We start from the raw sequence: 20,158 nt of genomic DNA, 5'->3' as shown, positions 1-20,158 counted from the left end.
AGATTCATGATGATATGCAGTAGAAAAATTAATTTTAACTTCTAATAATTTACAAAGTTCCGTTAGTACTTGGTTTTTAAATTCTGTGCAACAATCAGATTTTAATGTATTAAAAGAACCGCAAATTGAAATGAAATTTTCAAAAATTGCACGAGCCACGGTGTTTGAACTCTTGTCTGGTATAGCAATAGTTACTAAATATTTAGTTAGGTCACACATTAAAGTAAGAGCGTACTTGTTTCCAAATTGAGATTCAGTAAAAGGACCTATTGTATCTATTACAATTATATCGAATGCTTGATTAGGCGTTGTTGTTATGACTAATTTCTCTTTATTTCCTGGTTTTACTTTGTTCAAATTGCACTTTTCACAGTTTTTTACAAATTTTGCTACATCTCTAGACATGTTCTTCCAAAAAAATGTCGTTCTCAGTTTTGCGTACAATTTTCTACGTCCACAATGCCCTCATAAGAGTGGATCATTATGATAGACGGTCATTCATCTATTCTTTTCTTTTTCTTCAAATATTTGTTCTATAGGATTAGTCAATATAATTTCTAATTTTTTCAAAATTTTAATGCCATGGTCTTTTAGTTTTTGTATATTGCAAATTTTAAAAAATATGTCATCTTTCGGCCATTCTATCTTATGAATTTTTTTACTGACGGTTTCTTCCTGTAACCTCAAAAGCATTGCATCTAAATTTAATGTTTCGTTTTCAATAAAAATATTCATAGACATTAATATTCTATATTTTCTATAAATATTTATGCGCAATTTATTTATTTTATTGCCCGTATATAAAAGTTCTGATTTGATTTTCGGTATCTTATTGGTAAATTCATGATTAAATTTGTCATATATGGGTATTTGTATTGTTTTAGTATCTGCTTTGTCTTGTTCTTGATGTGTTTGCTTAAAGGGGGGTCAGACGGCATGTATTGCTTGTGTTTTGTGCCATGTATTGGGACATTTTTCCATATGTAAACATGTACATACCGTGTGATCCATATGAAACTTTGTGTATGTAAAATACATGTGTATTACTCGTGACATTTTTTGCAATTAGAGCATGTTCTATTTTCGTGTGTATAACAGTGTTGTATTTTGAAATACAACACTGTGTGAGTGCAAAATAAAAAAACAAAACAAAAAATAGTAAAGAAAAATCATAACAAAATAAATTTCATTGCATTAAATATATGTATTGTGATTTTAAAATGTTTTAAATAAATATATTGTTAAAAACAACAAACATATAAACTAATAGAGGTTATGTCACATGCAATTACATATGTACGTTTGAACGTGGAAATTATGAATCGTATGTATAACGTGAATTTTGCCATACACATGGAATTCCATATGTATCGAATACATGTCCCAATACACAAGCAATACATGCCGTCTGACCCCCCTATTAGACATTCCGCAGGTTGTCACAGCAAAAACTTCTCTTTTTACGTTTTTCAGTTCGTCAACTGAAATTCGCGATAATGCATCTGCAGCTACGTTATTAGTACCTTTTATTGTGACATTTATCATCCCAATTGAAATGAACGTTTTTTCTAGTAATGGAATTTAATGGTGCTGCTATCGAAGCAAAATTTTGTATAAATCGTCTGTAATAATTTGCAAATGCATCAAATCTTCTAACTGCATCCTTATCGGTAGGTGTAGGATAATTACGAATTACTTCTATCTTTGAATCGTCCGGTAAAAGTTCTTTTGAAGTGCATTTATGCCCAAGAAAAGTTACTTAGGGTCTAAAAAAGTTACACTTATATGGGTTAATCTTTAAATTAAATTTTCTAAATAACTTAAATTCATTTTTCAAATGATATTGCATACTACAACCAATGACAATAATGTCATCCACATATAAAAATACTTGGTTAGGTGTTAATCCTGAAAAAGCGATATGCATCATGCGTGAAAAAGAATTTGGGGCTACATTTAAACTAAAAGAACCACAGTTTGTACTAAATGATGTTATATCCCTCGAATCCACATGTATCGGTATTTGGTGAAAACCGGAGAATAAATCGAGTATTGAAAAATTTTTAGCTCGGCCCAGGTTGTCCAGAATGTCATCGATTCGTGGGAGCGGAAATTTGTCAGCTATAAGCTTCTTATTTACTGCTCTGTAGTCAACGCACATTTTGTATGACCTCTGTCCTTCTTCTTTCTTTTTCGGTACTAATATAATTTGATTGACTAGGCTCAATTAAATCATTCTCTAGCAAATTATTTACCTGCCTGTCGATTTCTTCTTTTTGGGAATGTGGAGTACGATAGTTCTTAACATAAACAGGAGAAGGATCACATAGTCTAAGTTTCTGTTCATAAAAATTATTAACTGTCATTTTATCTTCTTTTAGTGAAAAAATGTCACCATATACCTCACATAAAGTCAATAGTTTATCTTCTACTTCGTTTGGAATTTGAGATTTTAGTATGTTTTTCTACCGTATTAAGTGTATAAATGTTGTAGTTTGAAATTTTTGTTGTTATAATATTGCAATTTTTAATACATTTAAATTGATTTGTCACATTAATTATTCTTATAATTGGATTTTTCGAATCTACGATACCTTTACCTATAAATACTCCATCTCACACTTCTTGTGAGTCTACAAAAACTGGTTCAGATAATTTCCCTAAATTAAAAATTCTAAAGACCTCAGATCTAGGTGGAATAATACAGTTGTCATTATTTGTGCCATGTTCAATGGGAATTTTTAAGAGTTTATTGTAATACCAAAATGAAATAGACATATTGTCGTAATTAATGTTGCATTTATTTGCTTTAAGAAAATCTTTGCCAAGTATACCTTCTGTGGGAATATTTAAACTGTTGTCGACGACATGAAAGGTTTGAGGAATCAGCTGGTTTTGAACAATAAGATTTGTTTGAATTGTACCTAAAGTTGAATTGGAGTGAGTTGTAACACCTGTAATATCTACTTTCTCGGTTTTATTTAGTTCGATGTTTGAATTTATACTACAAATTTTAAGGATCGATATGTCCGCTTGGGAATCAACTAAGAAAGTACATAATTTTTCTGAATCTGTAAATTTTAAATGGATAAAGTCCGAGTAATTTAAATTTATGCTGAAAACTGATTTGGTTGGTTTAACATAGTCACCAGTTTCTGATTGTATTTGTTTGAAATTATTTAATTTTGGTCTGTTTCCCCCAACAGTTCTTGCTGAGGGACCTCTGCGTTTAAAGGCAGAGTCCTCGCTGTATTTGACCTGTATTTGTTATTGTTTGAATAGTTATTTCCATTTGTGTTATAATTATTATTATCATTCCTGTAACGATTATTATAATTACCACGATAATTTCCATAACCTCTTGAATTGCCACGTCTATAATTATTTCCACGATTAAAATAGTTATTAAAACGGTTTTGATTGTGGTTTCTTGAAAAATTTTGATTGTTCCTACGAGATTGAAATGCTAAAACTTTGTTTTCGTTTGTCTCAACTGTTTGTTATACAATTAGTTTTGCTATTACGTCTTTCGGATCACTAAAAGCTGTTGATGCAATTATAGATTTAACTAGACTCATTGCCATTTCATGTGCTTTTGTTTTAGTTATTCCTTCCATAACAAGAGATCTTTTAAGTACATCTGCAAGGTCTTCTGCTTGCTTTGCGAAATCTGTATAGTTATTGTTCCTAATCTGTAGAGCAGCTATTTTACCTGCAATGACCTTCGAATTCTCAGGCTTTATTTTCTGATTCAACGCAACTTTTATTTCCTCGATGGTATTTAAATTTTCTGGAAGTGCTTCACGAGCCTTGCCTTCTAATTTTGATTTAACAAACGACACAAAAGTAAGATTTAGATTATCGTCAGTCAAATCTTCAATTAAATTAATTTTATCTAAAAAACAATCAAGCGCAAGTGGATTTCCATCGTAGTTTTCCCTGATAATATTAGCACACATGCCAATAAAAGCTTTCTTTTGTTCTAAATTGGCCATTGTCAAATATTTTTGATCGCTATTGTCCGGTTTTTCTGAATCTGAACTTATCATATGTTTTTCAACTTTCTCAGATTCGGAATCTGAGCCATAATCTGTTATTACTTCTACGTTAACAAGCTCGAATAATAAAACGTCATGGGGCACTTTAACTTTACAATGTAATTTTCCAAAACAACGTACCAAAAGTTCTCTACAGTGTATTAATTTTTTACATGTATTACTTTCTGTATTAGATAATATTTCTTTTGCATTTGAGCTAGCATATGTTAAAATTTCATTGTAATTATTTATAAGTAGTGTAATATATTCATTTCTTTTTGTTTCTTTAGTTGATATAGGCCGTTTTTGTAAAATTCTCTTTATATTATAAAATTTTGTTATTAAATCATTGTACGTATCTTGATTGAACTTTGGCATTTAAAGTAATATACATATTATGTATTTAATTTAACTTTTTATTTAGTTATTTCAAAATTATATAATTTTACTTTTTGGTTTAAATTTTTGTCCAAAAATGTTAAATTATTTATTATTTTGTATAAATTTGCAAAAATAGCTTTTATTTTGTACTAGCTAGAGACAAAAAAAAATAAAATTATTACCTTTGTTTTATGTTTTTACTGGTACAATTTCTTTTTATTTTGTTACAAAAATAAAATCAAAAAAATTAATTACATTTTATTCATTTTATTTTAACAATATATTTTTTTTGTTACATGTTTTAATTACATGTATTTTATTATAATTTATTTAATTAAATATCTTATTTTTAATTAAATTAATTTATATATGTATATTTAATTAATTGTTAAAGTTAGTTTTTAGTTATAATTTCATATTTTATTATAATTTTATAAATTTAAAATATTTATATATGTATAATTTTAATATTTATAAATTTATTTCTTTATTTCAAAAATAATTCAAATTATTAAACAAGTTTTTTAAGATGTAATAACACTATTACATTATGTAAAAAAAATAAGTGGCCTTATAATCATTAACTATAGTGTTCTATACCTTAATATTATTATAATAATGTAGCTTATTATATGTTGATGATGACGTCACACAAGTTACTTGCAATTTTTGTTGTGATCGGAATTTGCTCTGTTGTTGTTGTTTTGTTGATGCATGTTTTCCTTATTTAATTCTTTGCACATCTTTGTTGAATTTCGTTATTACAGGCAAATCCCGGTATAACGAACGATATGTTATCAGGCCCATTCGTTAAATTGAAAAATTCGTAATATCGAGATGTTTTTTGTTTTAATTTTGGACAACTTTTTCTGTATTGGAATTTAACTAAACGTATGGCGGTTTGATCCCTAGGTTGGATGAGCTGTGTGACATTAGGAGGACTGAATATCGTCAAAATCGAGGAATGAATATCGTATTAATAAAGCCTTCATTGTAAGGGATTTCGATTCTGAAAATGATTCAACCTGTTGAAAATTAAACTGAGGGATAAACATTTAAAAAAAAAAACAAATTTTGAAGATTCGACTTAATTTGTGTGAAGATAATTTAGAGGAAACACTTATGCCCAGTTTTTGACTTGTTATTTAAATACGTATTTAGTTAATTTTAACTTAAAATTAAGTTGTATTTAAATACAGTTTGAGTTTTTCAGTGCTACATAATTTGTCTTATTTAAATAAGATAAAAGTATGGTAGCACTACTAAATATCAAAAATTTATCGATAGTTTTGCTTAAAACAGCTGTTCAACCAAAACTAAAATTGATACATTTTGCCCAATAAGAAATAAAAGTTTATTAAACAATAAAATTATTGGTAGGAAAATGCACAAAAGAAGCTCCAATTGCCCCGCATCGGAATTGTAGTTTTTGCAAGACGCTTTTTTAGCAAGACGCTGTTGTTTGTTTTTTTTTTTTACTACAATAGAGTGAAAAAAAACCAAACAACAAAAGTCAGCTGTCAAAAACATATGGTAGTTTATGAAACTTAAATAGAATTTAAATGACCAACGTCGGCCATTTAAGTATCATTTAAAAAAGCACTGAGAAACTCATTTTCGCATTTAAATAGAACTTAAATATAATTCATATTTAAATACGAAGTCAAAAACTGGCTCTTAGTCACGATAAAATTTTTGTTTTATTTTCTTCAAAATGTTGAGAACTTTGTTATTCCATATTTCGTTCATTCATTTAAATTGTTTACTTTTTCTTTCAATGAAATTCTTCTAAGGTTTCCCATATTTAATTCACATGAACACTTGCACAATTATTGCCTGTTTCACAATATTGAATGGAAGATTTCGTTCGCATTCTAAGCGATTCTAATTTTCTTATTTGCTTTTTGGTACTTTTTTTTAAATATTTAATTTGGATACTGTTATTTTATACATATGTCTTATTTGATTTTGTTATATATTTTTTACACTATGGTCTTATTTTCTTATGTAGTTTTCAGTTTTGTAATTTGTATTTTTGTTTTTGCAATTTTGGTAGAATTTACACAGTGTCTTTTTAGTTTTTTTTTCGAAACTTGTTTTTATTGTTTGTTAATTCTATTTTAATATGTTTTAATTTGAAATTTAATTTTAAGTTTTATTTGGTTTTATTGTTTTAAATTTTGTTACAAATTGGTCACTTTAATTATGGCTTTATTGTTGCTGTGTCAAATTATTTAGTTGTTTCTCTTGGTTATTGCATTGTTTTTGTTGTATGTACGTATGTATTTTTTGTAAATGTTCTTTGGTGGTTGTTCATATTACCGTTATGAATGTTAAAACTGTACTTTCCAAAATCGGCTTTTTTCTTTAAGAAAAGAATCACGCTATTTTAATTAAAAAAATTACAAAAATGCATCTTGTATATATAAAAAGCTGTTCAATTTTAAATTTTTAGTTTTTTTGTTTTTTTCACAAAAATTGTTTTTTTTTTTAAACTGATGCACAGTGGTATGAGAATAAAAAAAGAGGGAAATAAATCTGTAACTTCTAAACCCTTACGCCGATTTGAATGAACATGCGCAAAGAGGAAGTGTAGTTGAGTTTAAGTTTTGAATTTGGACCTCATGACCCCACCAGGAGCGGGACCAGAGGTTCCCAAAGTAGGATACCTCGGGTATGTTAAATTTTTAAAATGATCCTATTTCTTTGTTTGTGTTTCGATTTAAAAAAAAATTACATTATTTTTCAAAAAAGTATTCCATGAATTTTTTAATTGTCAAAAGTTATATACATTTTTGAAAAGTAGATAAAATCCTCTATCTATTGATATATAACATGTCTACCTTGTGTTTTTTACGTGTCAAATAAATTAGGGAAAACTTATTGAAATAAAATTTTGATTTATGAATATTTTTTAATGAAATTTTACACTTATATAGATTTTTTTTATTGAAAATGGAAAAACAAAAACAGATTTTGAAATTTATAATCAGGAATCCCGCAATTCCCAAAAAAGTATTGAAAAATTCCAAAAATGGTATTTATTCGGTTTTTGGCTATAATATCCATAACACGGGCGGGGTTATCGGAACCCTTTACAAAATGATTAAGAACATATTGGGCCATTTAAAATAGGTTACTATATTTTGATATCGAGTATGAGATTTGAGAATTTTTGCCCTAAAGTTGAATTTTACAAAAAAAAAAATATGCATTTTTTGACATAAACATCTATTGTTAATCCTATAAAAGAAAAATGGATAAAACCGCCAATGTTGAAAATTAAATTTTCAAATGCGAATATCTCCTAAGCTATAAGAGATAATTGATAGCTTTTGTAGTGCTCGACGAGGAGATTCTATATGTGTATTTTTTTTAAAATCGGAACACAGACGAAGAAATAGGATCATTTTAAAAATTAAATATACCCGAGGTGTCCTACTTTGGGAACCCCTGGTACCGCTCCTGGTGGGCTCATGAGGCTCAAATTCAAAACTTAAACTCGACTACACTTCCTCTTTGCGCATGAAATTTCATTTAAATCGGAGTAAGGGTTAAGAAGTTACAGATTTATTTCCCTCTTTTTTTATTCTCATACCACGTCGCGACGCACAGTGCTACCCAAAGTGGCGATTAATTCATAGAAGCCGTAGTTTTAAAATATTATATTTTTTTATAATTTTTTTAAAAACACAGCGTTTTAGAAAAAACAGGTTAAAAAAAATATTTTAACCTTTTTTCACAATTTATGCTGTAACTTTGGAATGGAAAGCGATAAATTATTGAATAAAATTGGAAATTAAAGCATACTTAATGTGCTATTAAAAAATTCAAAATATAAATTTATTGTATGTATTTATATTAGTATAAATTTAATTTAAAATCCAATTTTTGTTTTACACAAAATTGTATAAATTTACAAATTTACAAATTTTTTCAAAAAAGTCATAAAAGAGAATATTATAATTTTTTAGTACTGAATAATCATAAATCCATAAAAACACAGCACTTTAGAAAAAAAAAGTATTATTGTTTTTTGGAAAAAAGACCTTAGCTCACAATTTATGATACAACTTTGGAATGGAAAGCGATAAATTAATGAATAAAATTGGAAATTAAAGCATGCTTCATGTGCTACTAAAAAAATAAAATTATAAATTTATTATATGTATTTATATTAGTATAAATTTAATTTAAAATCCAATTTTTGTTTTACACAAAATTTTATAAATGTACAAATTTTTTTAAAAAAGTCACAAAAGAGAATATTATAATTTTTTCGTAATGAATAATCATAAATACATAAAAACACAGCATTTAAAATAAAAAAAATTAAAAAAAAAGATTTAACCCGTTAAGCGCATTATTGTTTTTTTGGAAAAAAAGACCTTAGTTCACAATTTATGCTATAACTTTGGAATGGAAAGCGATAAATTAATGAATTAAATTGGAAATAAAAGCATACTTAATATGCTATAAAAGAATTCAAAACATAAATTTATTATATGTATTTACATTAGCATAAATTTAATTTAAAATCTAATTTTTGTTTTTCACAAAATTTTATAAATGTACAAATTTTTTTAAAAAAAGCCACAAAAGACAATATTATAAATTTTTGTAATGAACAATCATAAATACATAAAAACACAACTTTAAAAAAAATGTAAGAAAAAAATGTTTTAACCTATTTTGTATCAGAATATGTTTTTTAGCAAGAGGAGTTCTTTCACTATAACTTAAATAAGTAAAAAACCTCAATAAACCAGCACGATTTTTTTTTCTGTATATAGAAGCTGAAAGTTCATATTTTAAGAGCATTTAATGGAATTTACCCGATCTCGCCCTGATTTTTTTTAAACTCAATCTATATATCGAAAAAACCCCAATAATGGAGAACTTTAAAAAAAATCTTAAAAAATATTTTCAAAACATTTATCTAAACAAAAATTATTTATTTATGTTCTCAAATATCTGAAGTTGATGGTTCCATTTTAATATTTCTACTTTTAACAGATTTAACAAAAAATATAAGCTCTCGAAATATCACAATTTTCAATTTTAACCACAGCACGCAAAATTTTTAAAAATTATTTGACTTTGACCGCTCACTGCCAATAAAGTAAGTTACTCACAACTGTAATTTTAGCAGTTTGTGATGTATTATTTAATGCACTTTAACCCAATACCAAACATGACTGAAACAGATAAAGTTCAGCTTTTGAATTAATCGCCACTTTTGGTACATTTCAACCCTCTGTGCGACGTCCAACAAACCTAGCGAAGGTAGCTTGAAAAGCAGCAGTAGAAAGATTGGAACAGGGCTCAAGGTGAATTGCTTTTGTGGCAAAACACGCAAATACTCATACATACGCTTTAAGTGTGGATGAATTTCGGAGAGTAGAACTTTTGAGTTCAAAAGGTCAGAGAAATCAACGCCAGTGGTATGAAAGGGCAAAGAAAGTAAACATCTGTCAGATGGCAGAGCTGCCATAATTTGGCAACAAGTTTGTGAACAATACAAGTTTTGCATAATCTAACGATTTTTCGAATGCGTATTTTGAGACGAGGTATGTAAAATTCGCTATGAGCCATACGACACATCAAATGACATTCAACATGAGCTAAAAAGTTTTGTAAATGTTGTAAGAATAAATTGCAAAAGTGGGAATTGTAAGGTAAAATGATGGGAAATCGTTCATTATAGGGCAATGTAGAATTTGCCAACCTTCCGTTGACTCGTAAAATGCCATTAGTATCCATAAAGGGATTTAAAGTGAGAAGGGAACTATCTTTTGGTATAGATTCTGATTTGGATAAAGCGGAATAATCTTTCTCATAACAACGCTTTTGGGCAAGCAATATTAGTCTGGTTTTAACGGAATTGATTTCAACCTGTCGAAGTTCGGTACTATCATATAGTATGGGATTTGTAGGATTAGCGAAAGATGGCTTAAAATGTCGTATGTAGCGAAAAACATATAATAATACACGTAATGCTCGAGTGTAGGAAGAGAAGTTGGAAATAATGTCGATAGAATTAGTGGTAGTTTGGACACTATTGGCGTTAATGCGCAAGTGATGGGATAACACAGTTTCAGTGGGTGTTATTTTAGGTTTTAAAGTGGAAATTCGAGTAAAGTTGGTGGGTTTGAATAAATTTCCTTTTGGCCACTCGGAAGGTGGATTCGTGAGCCACGAAGGCCCATTCCACCAAAGGCTATTAACAATTAAATCATGAGGTCTACAACCTCTTGTCCTATGTCAGCGGGGTTACAATGTGTGGGAACATGACGCCATTTAGCATTTGGCAGTAACTGGTTAATTTGCGACACACGATTGGAAACATATATTTCTTTTCACTTTGCTGGAGGTTTTGCTAACCATCCCAGAACAATGGAGGAATCACACCATAGAAAAGTGTCAACATCTAGAGATGAGATCATATGAGAGATGAGATCATATGAGCTGTGAGTTTTGTTAACATTGAGGCACCTGATAATTCTAACCTTGGAAGGGTTATGACTGCCAGAGGAGCCACTTTAGTTTTAGCCACCAACAGATTTGAAAATGTTGTAGACGATGTTTGAATACGAAGATATACTGCTGCACAATATGCCAGTTGGGAAGCGTCACAGAATCCATGAATTTGAACTTGATCAACGGGAGTGTATTGTATCCAACGCGGAATTTGGATTTTTTCGACAAATGGCATATCTTTAATTAGTTCATTCCAGATTCGGAGAGAATCTTTACTTACAGGCTCATCCCAATCAATCTTTTCCAACCAGAGTTGTTCAATAAGGATTTTGCCTTTAATAACTACTGGAGAAATCCAACCAGCTGGATCAAATAATCTTGCTACGGAAGATAATATTTGAATTAGTTTAAAGGAGTAGGTAAAAGAGTCTGCGAGTGCATTCCAGCGTATTCCGAGAGTTTTCGTATCACTTGAATTGTGGAATTTGAGTAAATTAGAATCATATAAGTTTTCTCTTGGGATTGATTGTAACAGTCGGGAGTCATTAGACGTAAGTTTCTTTAATATGAAACCTGCTGAGCCGAGTGATCGAATCAGCTGTTGTTGAGCTTCTGTAGCACTGTCAAGAGAGTGACCTCCAGTGAGAATATCGTCTACATACGTTTCTTTTCGTAAAATGTGAGAAGCTTTTGGGAAAATGTCATGAGTATCAGAGGCTAATTGTAAATTAGCGTTCCGATTGCCAAAAAGGGTGCCCAATTGATACCAAAGGTAACGGTTTTGAGTTGGTAGTCTTTGATAGCCTCCCGGGGGGACTTTTGGAACAGAATTCTCTGATATGGCATATCACGGGGATCTATCATAATTAGTCTATACATTTTTTGAATGTCACCGCTGAAGACATATCTGTAAAAACGCCAATTTAGTATTACGGTTACTAAATCTGCTTGTAAAGTGGGACCTGTATACAGTACATCGTTAAGGGAGAGACCAGATTTTGTTTTGCGAGATTCATTAAAAACTACACGAACTTTCGTAGTTTTATGCTCTGGACGAACGACAGCGTGATGTGGAAGATAAAAATAACTACATTTATTCTCTGAGAAGTGTTCGATCGACGTGGTTGGTTCCATGTGATCTAATGTTATATATTCTTAAGCACTTCGTTATATTGTAAATGGAGAGAGGGATTTTTAGCGAGAGTTTGCTCCATTCTAACGTATTGGCTTAGTGCTATGAATCGTGAGGTACCGAGAAATTTCGTTTCTGGGAATTCTTTTTTGAATGGTAATCGTACCATATAACGACCGTCAGGGAGACGTTTTGTCGTTTTGGAATAAAATTCTTCACAATATTTATCCTCAAAATCTATTGGCTGAGATGTTGGAATTTCCTCTTGTTCCCAGAATTTTCGGAGTAAATCATTTACGTTTTCTGTAGAGTTTGTGATAGAGGAAAAGGAGGACATTTGTTGTGTTTGAATTGGTCCACTAAGAACCCATCCGAAAACGGTTTTATAGGCTGTAGCAGATCCGCAAACATCTCTTTTTATACCATCTAGATTTATATGTGGTTCACTGTCGTTTCCTAAGATGAGATCAATAAAAGAAGAAACGTTAAAGTAAGGGTCAGCTAGTTCAATATCTGAGAGGCCAGAAGTATTGCTGATTTTGAAAGATGTTGAGGGTATTTTGTTTGTGACTTTAGGGAGCACGACTGCTGATATTTGGAGTCGAAAATTGCTTTGTTGGGAAACGAGAATTAAGTCACATTCCTTATCAGCTGTTTGGCTTTGACCACCAACTCCAACAATTTGAAATTTGGATTTTCTAATTGGTAGATTTAAACGAACACGTATTTTTTCTGAAAGAAATGTTCTTTCTGAGCATGGGTCTATAAGTGCCCGAATTGAGAAACGATCTCCTCTACTTTCTATATTAACGAGGGCTGTTCGTAAAAGGATATTTGTGTTGTTTGCAGCGTAATTGGAATGAATTTGGGGACTTCTAGCGGAATTTGATGTTGAAGGTTGTACTGATATTTCAGTTGGTTGTGTATTTTGATTGTGAGAATTCGAGTTTTGATTGTGGGAAGTGTGATTGTTGGGATTATGCGATTGACTAACATTTTTCTTGAAATTATTGTTTGGTCGCATATGAAGCAAAGTGTGTGACGCTTCTTTCCGCAGTTTAAACAAGTGTTTTTGCTTTTGCAGTTTGTTTTGGTATGAGAACCTGAAAGACAATTGTTACAAATTTCATTTTTGAAACTCGTTCTTGAATCGAAAGGTTGCGGAATTGAGGACATGTTCTTAGAGTATGGGTTTCATTACAAATTTTACAACTAAGATTAAGTTTTTCCTGAGATGCATAGGTTTGAATTCGGGTTTGAGAATCAGAATGGTTCGGAAATGAAGTTTTTGTCAGTTTAATCGTTGAAATTCTTTCTACAACCTCGCATCTCTTGAGAAGAAAATTGCTTAGTTGATTCCATGTTGGTAAATCTCTACAAGCGTTTAGAGATTGTTCCCATTGAGCTAGGGTTTCCTAAGGTAGTTTCGAATAAACTAAGTTTACTAATATCGTAAACTTAGTTTACTAATATCGGATACTCCTAATGTTTTCAACATTGACAAACAATCTGTGACAGAACTGTGTATTCTTTGCAGGGATTCGCTATCTTCGACAATTGCTACAGGGATTTTAAAGAGATTTCGGACTTGATTGTCTACGAAAACCCTTATATATTCGTATCGGGATTTAAGAGCTTGCCAAGCAAGATTGAAATTTTTATCTGTGAAGGGAAATCTGTTCACAATTGATCCCGCAGTTCCTGTTATCTTGTTGTATAATTTTTCAGCGGATGTCAATCTTGGGTGATTGATATAGACTGCTGTGAACATGTCACGAACGCAGGCCATTCTTCATAACTTCCTAAGAAAGTTTGAGTATCGCAAGGGGGAAGTCTGAGGCATGTGTTAAAGTTTTCCTGGGGAAGGTTGGAAATATTGGGTTCTGTACTACTACGAGGATTAATGCTTTCTCTTTGAGGTTTAATTAAATCGAGAAGTTTTGAAATCGTAAGATAGTACATATCTATCTACGCATGAGTCATATTGTTCTTGTGCTGTCGCTTTTATTTCTTCGCTTTGATCGGAGAGCATAAGATCTTCATAAGATTGTTCTACTTTATTCCAGCTACTATCAAGATCTTTCATTTTGAGGTTTAAAAGGGCCTCAGATTGTCCCGAAGATTCTTGGACATCAGTTTTTTTGCAAAAAGATATTAAATTTTTTGCATCGAATGCAAATTTATTGTTGGGTGAACTCATAGTGAAACTAATGCAATTGAGATTTGGGAAATGATAAGTTTGAGTGTTCTAAATTGATGGTTTAGAAGTATTTAAAGAGAAATTAATCTTTAACTTGGAGATATATTATTGTTTAAATGAAAATGTTTTGCAGAGTGAGAATTTTAGATTGATAACACTATGCAACAAATGAAGACTTTTGGAAAAACACAAGATCATGACAGTATAGGTTCGACTCTACTACCAAAGGGTAGTAAAACCCTATACTCAGTTTGTCCATTTTGGTGGCCGATTTTTTTTATGTGCCACCAAATTTTCTGAAAATCAGTGGGGCCTCTAAAATGGGTGTCATCAGTTTTTTGTTAACAGCTAATTCAGACTTTATGATACGGCTTAACTTTATATAGCAATAATATAGCCAAGAGTCCGCCAAATAAATTTTGTTAAAATTTGTTTCCAGAAAATAGCTTTTTCGTGCACTTTTGTTGAAAAAATATAGGAAGAACATTTTTTTTTTTACTTTTTTTTAGAATAACTTCCAGGGACTCCTAATTTTTCAATAACAATATTTTGCAAAGTTGTAGCTACGGTCTTTGTAGCTTAAAAATTTTAGTTTTTTACTATTTTTTGACTCTAAAACAAAATTTTTTTGTTAAAAATGTATGTTCGAGTGTATACTTCTATTGTGCTGGAATAACGAAGAATGGGCAAATCATTATCGGTATGATCCGGGCGCATCACTTTATCCAATCTTGATCACGCAAGACCGGCTTGATGCAAGATATGAAAAAACATTAAAATTTTTGAAAGTGTGCAAGGTTTGTGGAGCTTCTGAAGAGTAACTATAAGCTTTTTATATAAGTTTTTGATATCGGTGGACAGTGTTGCCAGACAAAGTTTACCTTATGTCCCCAATCTGAAAGTCGATGTCCCCAAAAAATCCCCATTTCAAAATTGAAATCCCCAATTTTGTCACCATAAAAAAAATTAAATTATATTGTTAATACTAAATTTTACTATGTTGAGTTAAACTAAAGTTGCAATCTGGCATAATAACATACGACAAGCATTTTTACATCTATTTACCTCATTGTCAGTTTTCAAAATGTTGATTCATCGATTTTGGAACAAATTGTTTGGAAGATGTCATTTTACTTTGAAACCTGCCAAATAATTCTTGATGTTTATCCGATTTTTGTATGAATTAGTTTTTATAACTCCTTGAGAAATCAAGAGCTTTATAATATTCGATTTTTTATTCCAGAAAAAAGTATCGCGCACATCCCCATTAACAAGTAACAAGATGTCGAACACGACCAAATCATAATCACAAATCAACCGTGTGTTGACCTTAAGTTACAGGTCGACGATAAGTTGAAGAACATCATTGAAAACTTTTTTTTTTAATAAATTCTGAATTTGAGGATGTTTTTGAAATTTTTTGACATTTTTTCACTTTCGCACAGTGTAATTAACATTTAAATACGAAGTCAAAAATTGGCTCCTAGAGAATGATTCAGCTTTCTGTGTTTAGCAAGAATTTAAAACTATTTAATATCTGTGAACTTTTGATGAAATCCATTTTTAATTTTTTTATTATCAAAGTAGTGTCCTGAAAACGAAAAATCGTTGTGTTTTTTATGTTTTTCATCAAATTCTGAAGAAATGAAAGAAATAAAATATGATTATTTAAACAAAATATAAAACCAAATAGATTAGAAATTGAAATGTTTTTCAATAAATAGCTCTTCTGCTTTATTACTAGGCCAAGTACTCTACATTGTGAATACCGCTAATGTCTAAAAATGTAAAATCCCCAAAAATGGATGTAAATCCCCAAATTTTGTTAAAATCCCCAAATCCCTCCCCACGAAATTCTGTCCCCAAAATTGAAATCCCCAAATTGGGGACAAATCCCCACATCTGGCTACACTGTCGGTGGAAACCTTATGACTTGGAGATTGACATTTTAGTGAAATGAATTAATTTTGTGTTATTTCGGACGTATTTTTCCTTAAAAACTAACAATATTATAAAATGGCGATTTTCCATCAAGAAAAATAAAACTTTGAATTAATGTAAAATTTGAACAGTTACAGACATCACAATAACATTTGGAAGTATTATAGATCTAAATGTTGTTAAGTCAACGGCATCACTAATGTGGCCATTCCTTGTTTTCAAATATCGAAATTCCTAAAACGGGGAAAATGTTCTCCAAAAACTGAGTTTTTTTTAGAAAATAGCCCACTTTGACGTTATTTACAGTATGATGGTAAAAACGATTTGTATGTATATAAACAATATATAGGGCTATACAAATATGATGAGTTTTTTGTTTAAAAATTGGCCAAGTTTGGATAGGGCTGGGGTGTACAATGTCCGCTTATGTTAGTCAAATTTTACTTTATACGTTTTTGCCTTAAGCTCTCTTTCCAGATCATAAAAAATGTATATGCCACGAAGAAAATTAGTTTTTTATAAAAGAAAAAATATGGGGGAAAAAACTTAAAAAACACACGCATACAAAGTTGAAATATATAAAAAGATGCTTCAAATTTGGATGCGTGTAACTTTTTATAGGGACGAAATAATTGTTATCAGGTTTGTTTTATTTTCTTTAGAATTTTATCGCAAATATACGTCATATATAAAAAACAAATTTCGACCTTTCGTGGGCCCATCATATATAAAATACAAAAAAAAAAGATCGAGCAAAATTAAAAAAAAAAATAGACCTAAATATCTCTTGAACTAAAAGAGATAACCTGTGGGTCCACTCACTGATCCCCATTCCGAACACCTCAGCCGAGTAATTAATACAACACATAATAGAAGTGTGGACTTGATCATACTATTTTAACAAAAAATCTTTGTTTTAGCTTCTTTATGTGCTACTTAGAGTGACTAGACACGTTCAGAATGCATTGATATGTTCTGAAGAGTTGTTCAACTAAACCGTAGCTACAACTTTGCAAAATATTGTTAGTGAAAAATTAGGAGACCCTGGAAGTTATTCTAAAAAAAGTAAAAGAAAAATTTTTTTCTTCCTATATTTTTTCAACAAAAGTGCACGAAAAGCTATTTTTTGGAAAAAATTTTAACAAAATTTATATGGCGGACTCTTAGCTATATTATTGCCATATAAAGTTAAGCCGTATCCAAAAACTGATGACACCTTTTTTAGAGGCCCCACTGATTTTCAGAAACTTTGAAAAAAAAATCGTTCAAAAAAATGGACAAACTGAGTATAGGCTTTTACTACCATTTGGTAGTAGAGTCGAACCTATATAGTCATGATCGTATTTTTTCACTGTTGCACTGTGTAATCTATAATTTCTTTAATGTATCAAAAGAGTGAATTTTGTGCTTTGAAATAAAAATGTAGATTGAGAATCTATGGAGTTTGAGAAGAAAATATTTGCGGTTTTTAAAAAAAAGGATTGGAAATCTATAAAATTTTCTTTACGTATGAAAGAAAATATTTAGCGGTTTTAAAAAAATATAGACTGCAAATCTATATTTTCTTTTAAGTATTAAAGAAAATATTTAGCGGTAAGTAGAAAAGTTTGTATGTGGAAAAGGGGCTTGGAAATTTGATTCACAAGAGCATTATTGTTTAGATTGAATAATATATGCGGAAATTGGCTAGAGAATTAATTCTGAAAGCCTGGCTCGGATCTTTAATTCACTAAAGCTTTGTAATTTATGTTTAAATTATAAATATCAAGATTATCATGGAATTTTAATTCCTTGTAATGCTTTACAATTATGGTTTAGAGTAAAAGTGGACTGTATTTTATTTGAGAGATATAATGGTATTTAATTAAACGGTTTTAATTAGAATTTTCAATTATTCGGTTTTAATTAAACGGTTTTAATTAGAATTTTCAATTATTTTATATAAATGTCTTGTATTTTTCATTTGTATTAAACGATATTAATTTTAGAAATTTGTTGCCAAAGTTATAGTAAACGTTTGCTAATTTGTTAAAATGTTGATGATTATTTTTGCCTTTATTTCAATGTAACTAAATTTTCATTCAATATTGTTAGTTGAATTTAAATTTAAGAGATTATATTGTGAATGTTAAATAGATTTGTGTATGTTAAATATGAACTGCGTTTTCAGTTTTTCATTTTGGGATCTTTTCTCCCTTTTAAAGGACTTCAAAGTTTTAAGGATATAGAAATTTCTTAAAATTTATTTAAATAGTTTTGCTCATTAGTTTTTCTTTATATGGATATCAAATAAAAGGGGACAATTTCTAGAAGTAGATAATTTTTTTTATTTTTACTTTTATATTTTATTTTATATTTAGTTATTAACACAGGGTTGCCAACTCAAATTGAAATCACCATCAAATTCGATCGTGTGATTTATGTCTATATGGATGTTATTTCTGTTGAATTTTGTGTTTATACCAACATTTTTGAGAGATTTGTGCTCGTTAAAGTGATTTTTTGACGCGGGCATTATATGGGAGCTATGACTAATTATGGACCGATCATCACAAAATTAGGTGACATTAATACAGTTTATATAAAACTTATTTGGAGCAAAATTTGTGTAGATTCCTATATAAATTAACCATTTACGACCGATAAAGTATAATTTCGGGAGAACATTTGTATGGGTGCTAGGTGAAATAATGGACCGATTTCAGTCACGTCCTCGGGCCGAAAAAAAATTATGTATCAAATTTTATCGCAATATCTTCAAAATTGCGACTTGTACTTTGCGCCAGTCATATGAACGGTGGCATGTCATAGCGTCCATTGACATAATGACACTCCAAAAGTGTCATAGTGTCCATGGACATTATGTCATTTCGCGTAGTGTCATAATGTCCATGTATAATGTGTCGTAACGTCCATGGACATAATGACACTTTTGGAGTGACATATGTCCATGATATTTAAAAAGTAATTTAAGTATGTATTTATATTTTAATTTAACTTCTATCGAATTTAACGTTGTAAATTAATGACATTAATGTCCATGGACTTAATGTCACATTTGGAGTGTCATTATGTCCATGGACACTGTGACATGCCACCCATATGAACAGGTAAAATAAAAATAGAAAAAAATTAGGGAGTAATTTCATTCAAATGAAAAAAGTGTTCAACAAACAGGTCACTTTGGCCTTTCTCCTGGTAGTAAAATTTGTTTAACCCCTTTTGACCCTAAGCACTTTTATTCCACTGAAATTCAAATTTGACTAAATTATAGTACCTGTGAAACAATTTAATAACACAACTGGTATAAACGGTACAGTGATAAATCATACCAGTTCTTAAAGACTATTATCCTACCAACATAACAAAAAAAAACATCCAATTATAGATAATAGTTTGCGAGTAATGATAATTTACTTCTGATCAAATTTACAAAAATCACATTTTTTATAAAATGACACAAAATATTTGACTTTAACAGCATGCCACGCACACAATTGACAAAATTGTTTGGCTACCTTAGTTTCAATGTGTTTACTATTGAATGACATTCAAATTTTTGAAATCGGAGTTAACAAAATGTTGGACTTTTGGCCGATGAAATTGAGATATGAGCCACCGTGCGCCGTCTGCTTTCCATATGTAACCACACCAATTGACGCAACCCATGCTTGCCTATGGTACTAAGGAACCAGCTGCCATTTCATAGTATTTAGAATTAATTAGTGCAACATTTTATCAGGATTGCCGCATAATCAACATATTTATGACTGCTCAAGTAATACTCCGGTGGGACATTTGGTTGAGGCTATGGGAAATCCTGTACCGATGTTCCCATTTTCAACAAACATACCTTATCAAAAAATAGTATTTGTGGAAAACTTCAGCCAGCTAGCACCTATCGTGTTTTTAACAGACGGACGGACATTGATAGATTTTAGAATCTTATGAGGACCCAGAATATACATATATACTAAAGTGGGCGGC

This window comes from Calliphora vicina, chromosome 2 (assembly GCF_958450345.1).
Source record: "Calliphora vicina chromosome 2, idCalVici1.1, whole genome shotgun sequence".
NCBI lineage: Eukaryota > Metazoa > Arthropoda > Insecta > Diptera > Calliphoridae > Calliphora > Calliphora vicina.
This window is presented reverse-complemented; position numbering follows the sequence as displayed.